Below are 19,374 nucleotides of genomic sequence, written 5' to 3' on the forward strand. Positions count from 1 at the left end.
TTAATCTTTTCTGTAACAATTTATCAGAACATTTGACTAGATCAACAATATCACAAGTTTATCACAAATATGATGAGCATCATGAGATATATCATGGGATATGTTACATACTTTTCCTAATTGCAGAAGCTCCACTCTCAGAGGCCTCATTCAGCACGTATCTTCTGCACTACTCTCTGTTTCTGAGTGCACATCTCTCCCATCAGCCAGGTGCTTGCATCCTAAGTTAATGAGCACCTGTGCATTAGCGTGAGACACTTTCGTACGACTGGGTAGAGTGCCAAAAAGACGGTGGTCAGAAAGAGATCTTATGATCTTCATGTGTCTCATTAGGTTTTACAGCTCTTGTTTGTGCGTATGTGTGTGAATGTGTGTGCGTGCGTGCGTGTGTGTGTGTGTGTGTGTGTGTGTGTGTGTGTGTGTGTGCGCCTCATCTTTAGACTCGGACGTCAGAATATCTGTAACTGGATTTACAGTTCCTAGTGGGGTAGAGCCCTGCTGAGGACAAAGGCCCAGTTGTTCTTAAGTGTCACAGAGCAGTGTGTATCAGACACAAGATTAAATGTCCCTCAAGCAGAATGGGAGGCGAGGCAATGCCAAACAAGCACCAAAGAGGCTTTTGACGGAGAGCAAACAGATGGCTGAGAATGGGAAAACAGGGTCAGGGGACAGAGAAGGCGGCTCTTTTCCCTTCATTTTTTCCTGGCTACATTTGATACGCTGCAACATCATCTGATGTTTGCCTCTCCTTTTAATTAAAATGGATGGTTCTGAATAGGGGCTCCGTTGTGTTCACTCGGAGGTGGTTGGGAGGAAAAGCCTATAGATAAAGAGGGTATTTTGTACGAGCCTTTTGAATGAAAGGACTGCTGTGTCATTTGTCCGGAGTGAGAGCAATCAAAGATAACCTATGTTCTATTGATAACAACTCTTGTAACGTTTTAATGACTTGTATCTACATGAAGGTCTGATAACTGATGGTAAGCAGACCCCCAAAGCTAAGTTTGTGGAGTGATTCATTATGTTATTCAAATTTGTGTTGTATTTCCATTCCATGTCTTTGTCCTGTGGATTTGTTCTCATGGGATCTTTATTCTGGTCAGACTTAACTGGTTTGCAGGATTCATATCAACCAAACAGGCCATATTCAGTCATTGTAGTAAGTAGTTAGTTGAACTGTGGATTCATATAATGTTGCACACATATCACATATATAAAATCACAACATGGAAGCTAACTCATAAGATACTAAATACAGAATTGCAACAAAAATACCCGAACAGGAGAAAGTGTGTCTTGATCTAATTACATGTGTCTTTCAAATCAAGTCAGGAAGGACTGTGATTTGTACATATGCTTGCCTGAAGGTAGAAGTATTTCAATACCAATCAATACTTTATCATCCCAATCAGGAAATTTGGCTTGTGGCATCAAACCAATAATGTATGCAATTAGAACACTGTGTCCCTTTGCAGCGGGGCATAATGATTGATTGTGGTTTTCAAGAGCACCAGCTGAAGTCTAAAATGAATTCTAATTCACTGGAGAAGGTCAATGCACTTGAAAATTAAACCCAGGGAAAGCGATAGGCTGAATGTACCCAATTCAACACCAAAAAAAACTATCTTGTGAGGTAGCTTGCACTTCACACTTTTTGCTGCAATGGCAGCTGAAGGTCAGACCACCAGCACTGTAAGGTTCATGATTTTCCTTAAGGAGGTCATTAAAATAACTTCAACATGTCTCCTGAAGCACTTCTAATAATATGTAAAACAATGAACACTTCCTGTAAATGTCATGATATTATACAAACAATTCTCTATGCATTGGCAAACAGAGCTCAGAAAAAACTGAAATGGGTCTGATAAACCTCCTGCACATTTCTGTACAGATTTTGGTCTTCTGTTCCACATCCTCAAATATACATTATCCAATGAAAATGAACACTTCACATACGCTTTAGATGAAAACGAAAATGTATTACATTGTTTGCCTAGCAGCAAGTTACATTTGTGCATGTCATCTACTTATACTGCTGAATATTCATTAAAACAATTTTGGATAAGTACTTTGCTCAAGGCTTCAATGGCAGCGACCTATCTAACAGCTGAACCTGCCAACTTCTTCAATCGCTCGCTGAAATGATTTTCACTACATGACATGAAATCAATTGTAACAATTTTTTTCAAATGCTCTTGGTGATTCTCCAGTGGAGTCGACTTCTGATCTTTCAGCTGAGGCCTTTGCTGTGTGGTGCAATCTGCTCTGACTGTAGCTGATAACAGTGCTTGACCTTATGGTCACTGTTGCCAGGGATTTCACTTGGTTGCATGCTCGAAGAAAACTTTGTTTCAGCATTTTCATTGGTCACCAAAGCTCAAACTGTGTCAAGGCTTAATCACTGGCCTCATACTGTCCCAGAAAGTTTGACTGAACCTGGAAACATGGCCTTGCTGTTCCACCCCATGTGCAGCAGAGAGTCTCAACCTGCATGCTTTATTGGACTCAAGCTGGATGTTGCTTTCCTGTTCCAACGAACACACTCTCATACCTCACCATGGACAGGTTGATGCACAAGGGATAACAACGTCAGGACTAAATACCAGCGGAGGAGGAGGGGGGAGCTGTCTTACTACAACAACAAGTGAGATGTAGAGCCTGCTCTCTCTGCTCCAGTGGCACAGCTGAACCTCATGCACATTCTTCACTGTATGTCGTGTCGCATCCATGCGTGTGTATTTCCACCGGGGAGTTACGAGGGCTCAGCATGCCCCTGTGTGGTCCTTGCCCTTAAAGGGATCCCTCTGGTCTGGTCATGCTAACAGGTGCTGCTTCTTGATTGATTAATGAAGGGGCTGCACTGCCTGCTGGGAGGGGGCTTGTTTGTGTGAAGGCGTGGGCGTGCGGGCACTCGGACAGTGGCTCCCTTCACCCCACCGAATGGCCAATCTTGATGGACCAGTATGAGCATAGCCAGCCTCTTGACAGCCTGGTGCTGGTAGTGGCATTCACACCTCCGCACCTCCTGTTGCGCTCTGCCCAGATAGGCTGTTTGTGAAACTATTTCACGCCTGACGTCCCATGAGAGGCTGTTCTGAATGCTGCTGATTTTCTGCAAGGCACTGCTGCCAATGAGGGTGGTCATGTTGTGTTACGCTACAGTGAGGGGGGAAACAGCTCATGTGATAATGGCCGATGTGATAATGGTTTTCTTTCGCCGGTGCCCTTTGAAGAGTGAGTGTTTGGTTCTTGGTGTTTAGGAAGCCTTCGGCCTGGTAGGTGGTGAAATACATTGTGTGCAACAAGTGATAGAAAAGAAAATTACTGCATAAGTTCACTGAAATTATACCATAACAAAAGTTACACACAGTGTGCAATACAAAAGGAGTGTGACTTAATTATTAATTGTTACCATACCAGAGGGGACCATTTCAAATAATTCTGTCCAATATGTAATACTTTTTTAAAATGTCATTTAAATGTCATTTTCTATACAGGATAATTGAAACAATTATAATGAAACATTTACCATTTAACACCTTGGGATATTATACAATGCCATGGAAAAGTGTTTATAGCTATCACTGATATGAATCAAAATAATCAAAAGATACCCAAAGCCCTAATACTACTTGTAATAAAATGAGCATGCTGGTGTGTCTTGACTGAGCAGGATTGTAACGGAAGCCTCCTGGTGTTTTGATTCGTGGGGAGTATGGTTTCACTGAGACCGGTGGGGGCGGTGGATGCGGGGCAGTTCACAGTGCCTTGAAGTTTTCCCGTGCTTCAAGGCTATAGTCGGGCCTTTGTTGGGGCTGTGCGCGCTCTGCCTCCGCTCCTGCAGCTGTGCGGGACAGGTCAGCTGGGGGCGAGGTGGGGGCAACCTGGCCCTGTGAACCACTGTGTCTGGAGCAGGGGAGGTCGCCCGGGAGGGGGAATCAGCATGAATGAGACCGGTTTAAGGATCCATTGCTTTCCCACCACCAAGAGCTACAAGGAAGATGAAGAATGGAGCTATTCCCCCTTGAAATTAGGTGGGCACGAGCAGCTGAAGGGAGAGATTCGGCAGCGCTTTAAGAGGGCACAAGAAGTGAGACTGCTCAAGAGGAAAACCCGACAAACGCCGTGAGCGTGGGCTTTAAAGTGAGGTGGGAGATGATGGGAAAGAGAGAAATAAAAAATTGCACCAAGAGCATTACAATATAGGGGAAGTAAAAGAAACCAGAAGAACAAATCCTATTTAATGCCAGTACAGGAACCCCTATTATTGTAAGGTAAACACATATGATGAAAAGAAATGCAGAATTTCAGCAATTTTAGCAGGACCCTTCAAAGACCACGCGAAGCTAGCTATTCCTATATGTACAATGTAATACATTTAGGAGCTCTATATGAGAGTCAGTGTCTCCTCTAAACTGTCAAAATCACTACATGCTTTAACCAGGGAGTGGAGCTTTTCTCCACTGCATGACCAGCACGGCTTTCAGCCTGTATTTTGATTACTATCTTTCAGACATCTTTATTGGGGCTCCAGTCTCAGAAATCATGGAGCAATCAGTACAGGCAGGTGAACAGTTATTCACAGTGCTCAATTTTCTGACTGTAACAATTAGGAGCTCAAAAATAAAAAAATCTTAAAAACAGGCACAGAACATGAAGAAGCATTTCTTTGAGTGAGAAAGTGATATCACAATATCCACCTGGTATTGTACACTGCATACCGACATTTATTTATTTTGCAGAGATTGCAGTATGTCATCAACCATACAAAAAAAGACTGTAATAGTCTGGAATTTGAAATTACAAACTAAAAAAAACAAAGTCTGACACTGATGTGAACAAGAGAGAATCCTTTGTTAAAAACGTAAAAGGGAGTTCTGACAAAGACAGAAAGATGCATGTCCATACACAGCATCCAGAGAATAAATGAGAATAGAGAAACACCTAGCACACACACACCATTTGCCAATGTAGAGCCTCCAATTTGAAAACAAGGTTGTCAAGTTGCCTCTGGTGAGTGCCATTGCCTTTAGCCCCAGCTCCATCTGTAGCAATTTCCACCAGTACCCATGGGTGTAACAACATGAAACATTACACAAACAGGGACACCACCATCCACACACAAACAAGAGACTGTGTCAAACATACAAGGCTGAGGCCACAAATGTGCACCTGGCCCAATATTTAAGTGCAACACAATATACCTGACAAGAATGGACCATTCCAATGCAATACCGACACATACCCAGGGCCTCTGCCAGTGGCCACACTAGATGGAGCCCCTTAGATAGACTCCCATGTCTGTGTGCAACCGAATTTTCATACAACAAGGCTGAGAAATTAGGCTGCTGCTTCAGCCTAATCAATTAATGAGTAAATGATCAGTCAGCTGTAAGGGCAAGCCTAACCTGCCATCTAATTAGACTAACAGGTAAAATACCCTTGCATTTTTACCTAAGGCAAAAAACAACAACCATTGATTTATTGATTGCAATATGATACTGTGTGAATCCTCACAATGTTAAGCAATACACTGCCTCCTGCGACCTGTTAACCCCCCAATAAAAAACTCTAGACCCTTCTGCCTAATACACACTTTACTTGTCATTAACTCATGTAGTCAGGTAAGAGGATAGGTTGTGCTATGTAAACTATATCCATGTGTGTGCTTACACCTACTTAATACAGCATTCTCTCTGTTCAGGTGGATAGCACCAGTAGAAGATATGCGGAATTCTAATGCTTGGTGTGTTAGTGACAATAGAATTCTGAAAAATTAAAATTCTGAAAATTCAGGAAAAAAGAATTCTGAAATGTTGTGAGGTCATAAATGGACATGTGACGTTGGTCTCAATGTCCAGAATAAGTATAGCTTCATTCCTCTGACTCCAAATGATCGAACATTGCATTGTGTGGAAGAGAGATACAACTGTTTTTATGGAATCAGACATGAGTGATAGCCACAGGAGTGCCAGCACTGCTAGCCCTGAGAGTCAGACACAAGAGGATGGAGGCAGCCAAGAGACTCAAATGAATATGGTTACACGCTATGCCAACATCCGCTCGTGGCTGGAAAAGACTGTGGAACAGTACCAGGTAGAGGAGAGGAAGAAGGCAGAGATGGCTAGTAATCACCTGGCCCTGGAGCTTCTCAGCATCAACAGGCAGCTGGAGGAGGAGCGCAACGAGGCCCAGCGCCTGTTGATGCTTGAGCGCAAGGAAAACCTGCGCATGCAGAAGGAGTTAGAGGAGGAGAAAGAGAGGAACAACAATGAACTTAATGAGGCTATGCTCAAGCTTAGACAGGCAAAGGATACAGAGATGGAGCTTGTTGCAGAGAATAATATTCTCAAAGAGGAGATTATAATCCTCAAGATAGAGCTGGAGCATGAGCGTGACAGCAGACAGCAGCAGGAGGACCAGCAGTCTGAGCCTAATGAAGCTCTGAAAGAACAGCTGGAGGAGGTGAAGAGGGAGCTGTGGCTTTGTGAGGAGACCTTGGCCCTCACTGTCTCCCAGTACAGCGATCAGGTGAATGCCCTGAAAGCAAAGCTGAAAACAACGTACAACACAACCGAGCGTCTGTCCAAGATGGAGAAGGAGAAGGAAGACCTTTGTAGCCAGCTTGAAAGTGAGAAGGCAAAACTGAAGACAGCTACAGAGCTGAAGGAGGCTTTGGATAGGAGGCTTGAGGACGAGGTAAAGAAGAGCACTGAGCTGCAGACAGAGGTACAGAAACTGACGACAATGCTGAAAACCAACGAGAAGATGAGAGAGCAGGACAGCAAGGACAGTCAGAGACAACTGGATATGGATTCTGCAATCAACAAAATGAAGTCAGATTTGGATAAATGCAGCCAGAAACTGGAGGAGGAGGTACTGAAAAACAGCCAGTTGGAGGAACTGAACAGAAACCTAGAGGAGCAGCTCTCTCCCCTCAGGACCGTGAGCAAGCAGTATGAGCAAGTGAAGAGGAGCAGGGAGCTGTTGAAAGAGGAAGTGAGGAGCCTGAGGGGACAGATTGAGACCTGCAAGCTGAATGAACTCCATCTTAAAGACAAATGCAGAGAAATTGAGGAGCAGTGCCAGAAGAACATTCGGCAAAGACTGGAAGAAGTTAACCTCATCTTGAGCATCCAGGCGGCCTCACAGGAGTCCCGTGAGCGCGTGAGAGCCGCTAATGAGGCCAGCTTAAGAACCAGGCTGGAGCAGCGCATCAAAGTCCTGGAGAGTGAGCTGGCCCAGGCCAGGAGCAGCAAGCAGGACATTATCACCCAGAGGGACTGCGCCAGGACTGAGATGCAATGCTACAAGGAACTCTACGATGGGGAGCTCAGGCTACGAAAAGTGTTGACAGCCAAGCTGGGGGGCGCCTGGAAGAAGCCAATGTCAGGCGCCAGCACAACATACACCAGTTTACCACCAACTTCAGCAGCTGCAACAGATTTTAATCAGACTTTTTAAATTTCTATACATTTATTAATTTTGTAGATGCTCCTGTGCAGAGCAACATAGAAAATTTTTCTTCAATAGGATTAGGCAAGTAGCTGTATAGATACTGAATCACAAGTGTAACTTAAAATAGTTGTATCATAAGTGCAACTTAGAAAAGGTTTCTTCACTAGAATTAGGCATGTAACTGTATACATATTGAATCATAAATTCCATCCCTGAAATTGTATGATTGTGGAAAACAAATAAAGAGTATACCAACAAATGTTTTTGAGTCATTATTGAGCATGTTCCCTAAGGCCCTGATACAGTTTTCATGAAGATTCATCATCTTAACATCACAGAATTTTGAAAAAGGGGAGGTAATCTGTATAAATTCACCTCCAAATTCCAGTGTATTTTTGTGTGCTGTTTAAAATTGTGATTTGTCAAAGGAGGATTTTTTTATTATATTCTTGCATGTATTTCAATCTTCCAGCATCAAGAGGTTGATATACCCTCATTTCAAGCCATTTAAAGAATTATCCCATTATGGTACCTCAATCACCTCAATTAACGAAAATTATTCACTTGAAGAAATTTGTGGAAGAGGCCTTTAACATAAATGTGATAAGAATATTGATGTGAAATTCAGCCATGCATCATTTGAATAGAAAGATATCTTATAATCGCACCCTAAAATATTCTTAAATTCCTGCAAGAGGTTGGGGTGGTGGAAAGGGGTGACGGAGGAGCTGCAGGAGTTAGAAGTGCTACTCATGTAAGTATCACTTAAATGAGGAATACATACATACTAATTTGTTATTTATTGAACAAACAATCTCAGGAAAAGGCATAGCATCATTTTCCCTCTTTAACAAAAGACAAGGGTTAAGGAATGTAGCATTTATACGCTACTGTTATAATTTAGTGGATTATATCTACAAGTCCCTTTATGGTTTGCAGATTATCTCTTTACTTTTGGAAAAAAAATCACCTCATAGGAAAAATGTAATACTCTTCACTTTTTAATGTCAAATCCTCTGGAAATCTATTTCCTACACGTAGTGTTTTTTTTTTTTTATTGTTTGAGGTCTTTATGACTCTTGTAATGTCAGAGACAAAAATCTATTGAAGTTGAAAACTCTGCAATGAAAAGTACAGTGAACAATTTATATAATTCATAACTTTTGGACGCAAGAAGATATCCACATCTCATTTACCTGCTTCTCATTTTTTAAATATAGCTGATGTCATTTGGATTTTTTAATGATTTGTTCATCAATTAATTTGAATAATAAATCTAGCTCTCTATCCCCTTTTTCACCAGGAGAGAGACCAAAAGATTTGTTGTGAGAATCAGTGCCTATTGGGGCAGCTGTTTCTTTGACAGAAAGACGGCCATATGTTACTTCTGTGCCTGGTTTCTACTGACTTGCCTCAGCTGTATGCGTGTTGTTCTAATGCAAGCCAATACGGCTGTTTGCATTTTAGCTGAGGGAGTCTCACATACTGTTCAAGTCTTGGCAACCATGGAATATGTTGTGAGTTGAACATCCACCACTCCTACCCATATGTCATTTGTTTGGAAATAAATTAGAAAGGCCACTTGCTAAATCAGTGCAGTTGTTTGCTAGATTATGATTGAGGATGTGGTCGTGATGCTTGATAGTTCTTTATTGTTTTTTTCTTTTCCTTTGAGAAACCACAGTAAAATGATGCTGATAACATGCAGATTATGTGCAGGACAAGACTGCAATTTACAATTACGAGAAGTATGCATTAAAACAAAAATTGTTCTGGATAGGGATTTTACACAGAATATATGCACCCACTTCTTGTTTGACTCACCTGGGCTCCAGGCAAACCTACTGATGTATCCGTGGATGGCCAACATACTGGGCCCGGGTCAGTTTGCTGCGGAAGTGCGTCTGGTTTCAGGTAGAGCAGACAAATGGCCAAGGAGGATCAGTGCAAACGAGACCCTAAAGGACAGTTTTATGTTCTTATGTCTGTTAAAAAAAAAATCACAGTACTTCCTCAAGGTGACAGAGACATTCTGATAACAGGGATCTAATTCTCTAATAATCTTTTGTCAGCAATAGTTTTATGTTACGGTTTGCCAAATGATGTTTTATTTCTGTATTATATGTTTCATATTTTAATACCATTACAGAGACCTTTATGGATGATCTTTTAACTTCTCAGAATGAGGTGAGGATCACTAATATATGAACGTTGCAAGAGGACACATGCACTAATGGGTTATTGATTGGCTAATGACACAATGATCTGAGAAGCCCACCAGTTACACAGCCAGGGGTCTGAGCACAGGTCAATGGTCAGCTGCTGTCTTGACCCACAAGTGCTCTTGTGCACCACAAGGTTACTTTTAATGAAACATTAGATGCTGACATGTAATTACCTGGGAAACCGATGCATAAAATAACCACATTTGTCTTACACTCCTGGGTAATAAAAGGACCAGAAAGATTCAGATTCTCTTCATACATTTATTGTACCATTAACTTGGTCCAGAATCAAGCCAACCAGACAATGTGCTTTCTCCTTAACTTGAGGGAACACATTTATTCAAGTGTTATGTTTAATCATTTCTTACACACAAAACTTTGGTTACTTTTAGTGCAAACGCATTGTTACTGTTAAGTTGAGGGCACAGCTCATGGTGGGTAGAATGCATCTTAGCCACAGAATCAGAACTTAATGCGCAGTTCAAGTCCCATCAAATTGTTTTATTCTATTGTGAAATATTTACTTCCGCACCCAAAATGAAGAAACAAATGCAGGCATATTTACAACCTTGATCAACTGAAGAAAATGCATTTCAGTAAACCAGCTTTTTTAAGGATTTTTCAGAAAACGATTTTTACCGAATTGTCTGCGCTGCAAAAGAATCGGACAATGTATGTCATCGTGATGTCAGTGTCATTGGACATGAATGTTGCAAGTCTACAGGCCTGTGTGCTTAATTTGTGGTCATTGAATGATTATTGAATGCAAGGGCATAGGAGAGAGATTGATATGGGGGGGACAACTTGCTATGAATTTTATGTCTGTATACTTACTCCCGGTCCTTAAAGGAGCATATATACATGTGTGTGTGTGTGTGTGTCTGTCTGTCTGTATGTTATGTATGCAACAAGAACGTAGGGGTGCGGGGGTGGGGGCTGATTTAAGCAATAAAGAATTAAAGAACAAAACACTGAATGATTATTGAATTTGTCTCCGTGTCTGAACTCTTTAATGTATATTGAAAGTATGTACCGCATCATACTGCATACTGATTAGAAGGCTGCCTACTATTTAATATGTAGTATAACTAGTATGTTTAATTAAGATTCTAAGTTAACGGAAGTGGCAGCTCAGTGTTAAACCACTGAAGAAGGCATTTCTAACCCACTGTCCGGGTAGCTGACCTGTCTTAACAGCACAGCTTCATCAGTTTCAGATTTTGTTGTGTGAAAATAAATAGCTATGTCTATGACTATGGGTTAGTCCTACTGTTTTTGTCAGTTAAAGTCTAAACATTTAGGTATTAATTTACATGAACGTTGGTGCCCAGCAAGCTAACAGCTGACAGAAATTGGTCCCTGGTTGTCAGCATAGCTTACTGAGCTGTGATACTTTGAATGTTCAGGTTACATAAGCACATAATTCTCCCACCGGTATTACTAGCTATACTAGCTAGCTAGCTGATACTAGCTTTACCTTAGCAATATGTCAGTGACAAAACAGCTGGTTAGCTAACGTTAACTTGTTCATTTACGATCAGCGAAACAAGTAACAAGCTAACGTTATATATGAAAATTTACGACATACTCAGACAAAGTCAAATCAAAGTACTGTTCAGTAGTAGGCTATAGAGAATTTGATACCGAAAATAGCATGTGGCGAGTAGCTCAGAATACTTCCTACGTCCTTGATTTGCAAAGGCGGTTACCTCGTGAACTCAATGTTTTTTTTTTTAGCCCAGTGCTTTTTAAACGACTGTTGTAGCTACCTGTGCCCTCCCAGTCAATCTGCTGTGTCAATGAGCGGGAGCCCTGAGCTATCTTCGAAAATAAAAACCTGTTTAATCGGTTTACTTGCGGTCGTCGTTTAACATGAATTCAACGTATCCTGAAATCAGACTTTATTAAGCTAATAGCATCTGACGTGAAACTGGTCGCTAAATAAATCCACACACGCCTATCACTATCATCATCATCTGCAATACTTACAGTAGTCTTTACTCCAAAAAACTATAATGGTTTTTTTTCCGGGGGCGGGCCCATGTTTAAGGCTTAGGTTCAAGTTTATTGTTCTCGCCTGTTTTTTAATTACGATACAGTCAGTAAAAGTGGCGCGCTCACAAAACGTGATCAGGGACAACGATATTCCGTTTCCAAATTACCCAAATCACCTCCCCTTTTTTCAAAATCCTGTGATGAGCATCTTATGACCTTAAGACGATGAACCCCCATGAAATACTATATCAGGGCCTTAGGGAACATGCTCAAAAACGACTCTGACTAAAACATTTGTTGGTATACTCTTTATTTGTTTCCCACAATCATACAATTTAAGGGATGTAATTTATGATGCAATATGTATACAGTTACATGCCTAATTCTAGTGAAGAAACCTTTTCTAAATTGCACTTATGATACAACATCTATACAGCTACTGGCCTAATCCTAGTGAAGAAACATATTCTCTGTTGCTCTTCACAGGAGCATCTACAAAATTAATGAATGTGTAGAAATTTAAAAAGTTGGATTAAAATCTGTTGCAGCTGCTGAAGTTGGTGGTAAACTGGTGTATGTTGTGCTGGCGCCTGACATTGGCTTCTTCCAGGCTCCCCCCAGCTTGGCTGTCAACACTTTTCGTAGCCTGAGCTCCCCATCGTAGAGTTCCTTGTAGCATTGCATCTCAGTCCTGGCGCAGTCCCTCTGGGTGATAATGTCCTGCTTGCTGCTCCTGGCCTGGGCCAGCTCACTCTCCAGGACTTTGATGCGCTGCTCCAGCCTGGTTCTTAAGCTGGCCTCGTTAGCGGCTCTCACACGCTCACGGGACTCCTGTGAGGCCGCCTGGATGCTCAAGATGTTCTTCTGGGCCTGCTCCTCAATTTCTCTGCATTTGTCTTTAAGATGGAGTTCATTCAGCTTGCAGGTCTCAATCTGTCCCCTCAGGCTTCTCACTTCCTCTTTCAACAGCTCCCTGCTCCTCTTCACTTGCTCATACTGCTTGCTCACGGTCCTGAGGGGAGAGAGCTGCTCCTCTAGGTTTCTGTTCAGTTCCTCCAACTGGCTGTTTTTCAGTACCTCCTCCTCCAGTTTCTGGCTGCATTTATCCAAATCTGACTTCATTTTGTTGATTGCAGAATCCATATCCAGTTGTCTCTGACTGTCCTTGCTGTCCTGCTCTGTCATCTTCTCGTTGGTTGTCAGCATTGTCGTCAGCTTCTGTACCTCTGTCTGCAGCTCAGCGCTCTTCTTTACCTCATCCTCAAGCCTCCTATCCAAAGCCTCCTTCAGCTCTGTAGCTGTCTTCAATTTTGCCTTCTCACTTTCAAGCTGGCTACAAAGGTCTTCCTTCTCCTTCTCCATCTTGGACAGACGCTCGGTTGTGTTGTACGTTGTTTTCAGCTTTGCTTTCAGGGCATTCACCTGATCGCTGTACTGGGAGACAGTGAGGGCCAAGGTCTCCTCACAAAGCCACAGCTCCCTCTTCACCTCCTCCAGCTGTTCTTTCAGAGCTTCATTAGGCTCAGACTGCTGGTCCTCCTGCTGCTGTCTGCTGTCACGCTCATGCTCCAGCTCTATCTTGAGGATTATAATCTCCTCTTTGAGAACATTATTCTCTGCAACAAGCTCCATCTCTGTATCCTTTGCCTGTCTAAGCTTGAGCATAGCCTCATTAAGTTCATTGTTGTTCCTCTCTTTCTCCTCCTCTAACTCCTGCATGCGCAGGTTTTCCTTGTGCTCAAGCATCAACAGGCGCTGGGCCTCGTTGCGCTCCTCCTCCAGCTGCCTGTTGATGCTGAGAAGCTCCAGGGCCAGGTGATTACTAGCCATCTCTGCCTTCTTCCTCTCCTCTACCTGGTACTGTTCCACAGTCTTTTCCAGCCACGAGCGGATGTTGGCATAGCGCGTAACCATATTCATTTGAGTCTCTTGGCTGCCTCCATCCTCTTGTGTCTGACTCTCAGGGCTAGCAGTGCTGGCACTCCTGTGGCTATCACTCATGTCTGATTCCATAAAAACAGTTGTATCTCTCTTCCACACAATGCAATGTTCGATCATTTGGAGTCAGAGGTATGAAGCTATACTTATTCTGGACATTGAGACCAACGTCACATGTCCATTTATGACCTCACAACATTTCAGAATTCTTTGTTCCTGAATTTTCAGAATTTTAATTTTTCAGAATTCTATTGTCACTAACACACCAAGCATTAGAATTCCGCATATCTTCTACTGGTGCTATCCACCTGAACAGAGAGAATGCTGTATTAAGTAGTTGTAAGCACACACATGGATATTGTTTACATAGCACAACCTATCCTCTTACCGGACTACATGAGCTAATGACAAGTAAAGTGTGTATTAGGCAGAGGGGTCTAGAGTTTTTATAGGGGGGTTAACAGGTCGCAGGAGGCGACCTGTGTATTGCTTAACATTGTGAGGATTCACACAGTATCATATTGCAATCAATAAATCAATGGTTGTTGTTTTTTGCCTTGGTTAGGTAAAAATGCAAGGGTATGCAAGGGTATACCTGCTAGTCTAATTAGATGGCAGGTTAGGCTTACCCTCACAGCTGACTGATCATCTGCTCATTAATCGATAAGGCTGAAGCAGTAGCCTAATTTCTCAGCCTTGTTGTATGAAAATTCGGTTGCACACAGACATGGGAGTCTATCTATGGGCCTCCATCTAGTGTGGCCACTGGGGGAGGCCCTGGGTATGTGTTGGCATTGTGTTGAAATGGTCTACTCCTGTCAGGTATATTGTGTTGTACTTACATATCGGGCCGTGCACATTTGTGACCTCAGCCTTATATGTTTGATGCTGTATCTTGTTTGTGTGTGCATGGTGGTGTCCTTGTTTGTGTAATGTTTCATGTCATTTTGATGGACACCCTTTGTGCTTGAATTCTGGAGTCACTTTGGATAAGAGCATCTGCTGGATGTTAACAATGTAAATGTAAAGGTACTGATCTTACATATCACTCTTGATATGTGTGTCTGTTATAAAATAAAAAGTGATAAAGTGAAAATGTAAGTCAGCTTGAGTAACAATGGGAGGAATTCAGTAGGCAACACTGAACATACTTAAGGGTCTGTAAGATGAATGGGAAATAATGTCCATAGTTCTTTGAGTAATTATAAAGTAGCTCTTGACTCATCAGCATCTCTGACGTTCTAAATTCATCTATGGTTGCAAGCATAAATTTTCTTCAGATGGAGCTGGGGCTAATGGCAATGGCACTCACCAGAGGAAACTTGACAGCCTTGTTTTAAATTTGGAGGCTCTACACTGGCACTTGTTTTAAACTTGGAGGCTCTACACTCTGCACAAATGGTTTGTGCAATGTGTTTCTCTATTCTCATTTTATTGGATGTTGTGTATGGATATGCATCTTTCTGTATTTGTGAGATCTCCCTCTTACTGTCCTTACTACTATCTGTTTTTAACAGAGGATTCTCCCGTGCCCATATCAGTCTTTGTTTTTTTTTTTGGTTTTGTAGTATTAAATGTATGTACATGATACATTCCCTAATCCTTGTTGATACTAGCTCCTCAGTCACCCCTTTCCACCACCCTATCCTCATGTATAAACTTAAGAATATTTTAGGATCTGATCTTAAGATATTCTGCACAAGAAATCTCTCTCTTAGTAAATTCATATAATTTTGATGGCATGACACATATACCTTATTACTGTTCCAAGAATTGATGCTTCATGGACATGTTTTGGAAGAAGCATCAAGCTTGGTAATTATTTTTGTCACATCAGGACACTCCTCCATAGAGACCAATGAAGAAACTTTTGCCACGGATTTCTTTTAGACCTCCTCAAGGTGACAATTTTAAAGGTAAAAGCGCATGTAAGTAAAAACATCATACTACTGTAAACTTTTCACTGCTTCTCTTTGGTGCTTTACCATGTTAAAACCAAAGTTTAAGGGTTTTGAATGATAACCAATAACTATTAACCACAGCCATTAATATTAGAATTTTTTAATAATAATAGAGTTTTATTTTCCATTATACATATGTAAATGGATTTGCTCCACCTAACTGTGCATAGCCAATTCACTCCACCTGTTCAAGAAATTTCCTAAGGCCTACCTTAAAATACATCTTAAAACATCACCGCCTCCAACCTAACAAACCAATAAAAAAACAAGGATAGCTGTTCAGATTCCCAAGGTGAGTGTGTCTTCAGCAACAAAACACTACAAAAATATGAGTGGGTGGCATTATTAAGAATGGATTGCAGCAATGTTCCTTGAGCATTCTTTATTGACTTTTCATGAGAATATATAAACCACAAAACTGACAGAACTCTTGAAGTAACTTTCTGTTAAAATGGTGCATGGCTGAATTGCACTTAAATGTTGTTATCACATTTGCCTTACCCGGTCTCTTTCACCTGTAATGTTAAACGGTTTAAGTTAGCTTTGAAAAGAAGTCAGGAAAAAAGATGTCATTCCTGTTTTTGGTCATGGCCAATAATTAAGAATTACTTTGGATTCGTTAACAACGCGTACTCTTGAACATGTTATGTGTTTAACGCTGTTACACAGGGGCCAGCCTGGGCGAACGTCAATAGGATAGTCACAGCTGTGACCCTTACCACCCACGCTCAAAGCAGGTGTCTCACTTTTTTTATAAACCATCCCGCACCCGACACCTGGAATCTGGCAACAACTGGTCTAATTAGCCAAATGGAGTTCAGTGAAGTTCCGGGGCAAGTTGTACAATGATGTATTGCAACAGTCATAAGTGCATGTATCAATTAAACAGAGTAAGGGTAGTGTTAGATAAATGAAGTCAAACTAAACGTGGGTACTGGAAGATAAGCAGAACATAACAAACTGCAACCGTTTAATCAAACCTTCCGCCGTTTAATACCATAAAAGACATCAAAAATGTAACTTTTAGGCAAGCTATAGTTGATTGCTATATATTCGCGATTTAAAAAATTAAACATATAAACTCGTGGCCATCCTGAGATGCTAATTTGAACAGAAATTCCCACTGGCTCTGCCAAAGCGTTCCCAACACCTTGCGGAGTTTGGACAGACTACTTATACTGTGGGAGAGTGAAGGGATTAAGGCAGTAAATCCCAACCCTCCACACCTTCCCCCAGCTGTTAGTCTGATGCAGAACAAGACAACCGGCCCACAGACTCGCTTTCTCCCTCTGCCGCTTACAAAAACATCTGTGTTTTCCAGCGCGCACAATATACACACTGTTCAGGCGCGCTGGCAGCCCAGGAAGAGGGACAGAGCGGAGGGGAGAGCGTAATAAAACGGGCGATGCCAACAGCTGTGGGGACATCAGCTAGGCAGGGAACGGAGGCGCAAAAAGAGAGAGGGAAAACGAAAAGGCGACGTTATTTCTCATCTCCTTCAACTGGGACTGGATAAATGTTGCAGCCGTTTCTCACCAAAGAGGCGTTTTGTCACCGACGCCGTGGCTTTCATATGACAAGAATTAGCCCACACACTCGCCGCTGTCCAAAAAGGCTCGAGGAGGTCAGTTATAATTAAACTCGGCATCCGAGCGCACGAAAGCAAATGCAGGGAGACAGCAGGCAGTGTTTCACGCCACTCTCAAAGGGTGCTTTGTAGCACCGGGTCTGGGTGAGGGATAAAGGGGGGAATGGGGGTGGGGGTGGAGGGTCGAGAGGCATCTTCAAAGGAGGAAACAGATGATAAAACAGATGCATTTTATAAGCCACAATGGCAGAGGAAGAAACGAGCCCCCAATAATGGTTACCATAGGAATGGGATAATAGTTAGCCTGTATTTCCTGAATGGAGTCACACATGCTTTCACATGTTCGAATGTCAGCAAACAAACATCTCTTTGTGAACATGAAAAACGACACCAACACGCGTGAAGTTTTAGAATGGTGGCAAAACAAGAAAATAGGGTAAAAAAATATTTTAAGTGTGTTTGATTTTTGAAGCAATTAAAACTAGGCAATGGAATTTTTTGATGTTCTGTGTTTAAAAACAAAATTATCATCTGAACTACTGAAAATTATCATGCAATCCACCTCAGAAACTACCGCCTAATTTTGTTATGGTAATGGGTAACAGTTTAAAAATTTTCTTTCATGTCATTTACATATAAAATGAATCCACTCATTATCCAAATGATCTTGCCTTCAATAGAAATATGTTTTTGAGACTCATATCAGTCCATTATTGACCTGTAATGATCCTAATAAAATGGTATTATCCAATAGAATAGAGGAATATATCCTTATTTGCATAATGAATGCCAGCGGTAGACGTGGGTAGTAAAATTGCATCCCGCCTCATCCCGGTTTTCTCGCCATTAAAATAACTAAGGCTGGGGAATGAAGGAGACCTGCGTCTAATTGCTTTTGGCAGAAAAAAATGAGTATGCAAAACTACACCACATTTTGAACTGAGCAGTTGCAACCTGTCATACGTTATCGTTAAAATTATGGACCTGCTACCTATGATATTCGCTTGGAAAGGAGAAAAAAGTGAGAAAACCTACTGTATATGAAACATTAAGCCCTTAAAGTATGTATTTATGGACAGTCTCCAGATGAAGTGTTCAGGAGTGATATGCAGTGTCATTTCATGACAATTAATGGTCTTAAAATAACCCAAATAGTTTAAGAGGGGCAGTACTTTCACTTAAAGCACTTATTTTCTCGCAAAATAAGTGATTTAAATTGTATTTTATTAAATTTTGCTAAGCAGCATCCACCATGAAATTGATCAACAGTATTTCAAGCGCATACCCGACGGCGAGAGTTTCAATAAAATCAACTGAGAGCAGGAAACACTTGATTCATTAATCTGTTTATGGGCGTAAACTGCATACATGGCCGATGTATTATAATAGTATATGTACTACACAAATGTAGGTATTGGTAGTTATGGCTACACAAAACAGTAATCCTAAGACCATATCATGCTCGACATTTTAACATAATCGTTGTCCTGTATTAAATTCACAAATATATTTCTAAACTGGACATGAGATAGCCCGTAATTGTCTCCGTCTATAATATAATTTAACCACGTTGATTTTTTAAACTCTTGTGCTCCCCTTGTGGACACTGAGGGAGGTACCACCCAGCTACTTGGTAGCGCTTCAGACCCGCAAGTATCTCCTCTTGTCACTACAGCGTCTGCCTAGGAAATGAGGCTTCATGCAGGAACGAGCAGTTAATTCTTAAGCATGAAGTACATGCTCACCTGACTGTTCGTAAGACCATACCAGATTTGATCACTGAAATTAATTGATATACAACTTCAAATAATTTCGGGCTATTACCGTATTTCCTCATTATTACCAGTCATGTCAAATAAGCAGGGCCGTGCTTTATCTTTTTGAAAATTACTTAAGATCCTTTAGCCTACGTGAATGCATTGTTTTTCACGTCTGACCACATCGTTCTACTATGTTGTTATTATAAATATATATTTTTCTCAAACAGACATATTCATAGATATATACATTTTAAGTTCAAACAAGATTATTTTACTGTCATATAAAATGAAATATACATTATGCTTATTTTGTGTTTTTAATGTTTTTCCCTGTCTTTTCCATGGTGTACAGCTAATTGACGTTTACATCGGGACGATCTCAACCTAACATGATAGGGGAAATTCAACAATCATACATTGGACGAAGAGAGTGAAACAGACTCTGACCA

This window comes from Megalops cyprinoides, chromosome 4 (assembly GCF_013368585.1).
Source record: "Megalops cyprinoides isolate fMegCyp1 chromosome 4, fMegCyp1.pri, whole genome shotgun sequence".
Lineage (NCBI taxonomy): Eukaryota > Metazoa > Chordata > Actinopteri > Elopiformes > Megalopidae > Megalops > Megalops cyprinoides.